Consider the following 2,500-nt stretch of genomic DNA (forward strand, 5'->3'; position numbering starts at 1 on the left):
CAGTGTGCCTTTGGCTGTATGTTTGGGGTCATTGTCCTGCTGGAAGATGAATCTTCTCCAAGTCCCAGGTCTCTTGCAGACTTCAGCAGGTTTTCCTTCAGGATTTCTCTGTACTTTGCCGCATCCATTTTGCCCTCTATCTTCACGAGCTTTCCAGGCCCTGACGCAGAGAAGCATCCCCATAGCATGATGCTGCCACCACCATGCTTCACGGTAGGGATGGTGTTCTCAGGATGATGTACGGTGTTAGGCTTGCGCCAAACATAGCGCTTAGCGTTGTGGCCAAAAAGCTCTATTCTGGTCTCATCAGGCCATAGAATCTTCTTCCACTTGGTCTCAGAGTCTCCCACATGCCTTCTGGGAAACTCTAGCCGAGATTTGATGCGAGTTCTTTTCAACAATGGCTTTCTTTTTGCCACTCTCCCATAAAGGCCAGTTTTGTGAAGCACCGGGCTATTGTTGCCATATGCACAGTGTCTCCCAGCTCAGCCGTGGAACACTGTAACTCCTTTAGAGTTGCCATAGGCCTCTTGGTGGCCTCCCTGACTAGTGCCCTATACGCCCGGATACTCCGTTTTTGAGGACGGCCTGTTCTAGACAGATTCACAGTTGTGCCATATTCTCTCCATTTCTTAATAATGGACTTTACTGTGCTCTGAGAGGATATTCAATGCCTTGGAAATGTTCTTATATCCTACCCCTGATTGGTGCTTTTGAAGAACCTTATTCCGGATTTGCTTTGAATGTTCCTTCACCTTCATGATGTAGTTTTTGTTAGGAAATGTACTAACCAACTGTGGGACCCTCCCAGAGACAGGTGTATTTAACCTGAAATCATGTGAAACACCTTAATTGCACACAGGTGGACTCCATTCAACTAATTATGTGACTTCTAAAGACAATTGGTTGCACCAGAGCTTATTTAGGTGTGTCATAGCAAAGGGGGTGAATACTTATGCAATCAATTATTTTCTGTTTTATATTTGTAATTAATTTAGAACAAGTTGTAGATTTTATTTTTCACTTTGACATTATGGACTTTTCTTGTGTTGATCAGTGGCAAAAACTCCCAATTAAATCCATTTTGATTCCATGTTGTAACACAATGAAATGTGGAAAAGTCCAAGGGGGGTGAATACTTTTGAGAGCCACTGTATTTCTTAGCAGACACCCTTATCCAGGACGACTTACAATTGTTACAAGATATCACATTATTTTTACATACAATTATATTATTTTTCTACATACAATTACCCATTTATACAGTTGGATTGTTACTGGAGCAATCTAGGTAAAGTACCTTGCTCAAGGGTACAGCAGCAATGTCCCCCACCTGGGATTGAACCCACGACCTTCTAGTCAAGAGTCCCGAGACCTAACCACTACTCCACACTGCCGCACTGACCATAGTCAAAATTGAGCTACATGACCAGAGTCACCATTGAGCTACATGACCAGAGTCACCATTGAGCTACATGACCAGAGTCACCATTGAGCTACATGACCAGAGTCACCATTGAGCTAAATGACCATAGTTAGAATAGAATTGACTAGAGTCAGAATAGTGCTACATTGGAGGCTGTGTGGTCCAGTGGTTAAAGAAAAGGGCTTGTAACCAGGAGGTCCCCGGTTCAAATCCCACCTTAGCCACTGACTCACTGTGTGACCCTGAGCAAGTCACTTAACCTCCTTGTGCTCCGTCTTTTGGGTGAGATGTAATTGTAAGTGACTCTGCAGCTGATGCAAAGTTCACACACCCTAGTCTCTGTAAGTCGACTTGGATAAAGGTGTCTGCTAAATAAACACATAATAATAATACATTACCATAGCCACAAAAAACCTTAGTGGACAAAGTGGGTCTGGGTGGCCGAGCGGCAGTTCCAGGAGGTCGGCATGAAGTAGTGACTTGCTCTCATAATGCTATTAGATAACAGATACACTGGGGGGGTAAGTGCATATTACTAAGGGCATGGTCTTTTGATCAAAAAAATATTTAAGTAAAAATAATAAGTCAAGCCATGTGGGAGGCTCTGCACCCCGGGCAGAGTTCCCATTCACCCCTGGCAGCTTCCACTTCCCTGGAAGTCTGTCTGTTGCCCTCCCGTGCCTGGCGCCAGATCAGGTCGGGCTGGAGGCTCTGTTTTCGGCTTGGGGAGGCGGTGGGTCCCCTTACAGTCCTGGACTTCCATGCTGATGGAAGTATGCTGCCCTCCCGCGCCTGGCGCCAGATCAGGCCGGGCTGGAGGCTCTGTTTTGGGCTTGAGTAGGCAGTGTGGGTCCCTTACATTTTTTTATTTTTAATGCACTTTAAGTCTCTTGCCTTCACGGGGTTTGGAGGCTCTGTTTTGGGCAACAGTGTGCCATTTGTGTCGCTGACTTTCAGTGCACTTGAAGCCTGTTGCCCTCGCGGGGTTTGGAGGCTCTGTTTTCAGCAGCAGTGTGCCGTTTGTGTCCTTGGTGACCTCCATGTTTTTGCTGCTAGAGACTAAGTCCCGTTGTG

The sequence above is a fragment of the Acipenser ruthenus genome, unplaced genomic scaffold, assembly GCF_902713425.1.
Source record: "Acipenser ruthenus unplaced genomic scaffold, fAciRut3.2 maternal haplotype, whole genome shotgun sequence".
NCBI lineage: Eukaryota > Metazoa > Chordata > Actinopteri > Acipenseriformes > Acipenseridae > Acipenser > Acipenser ruthenus.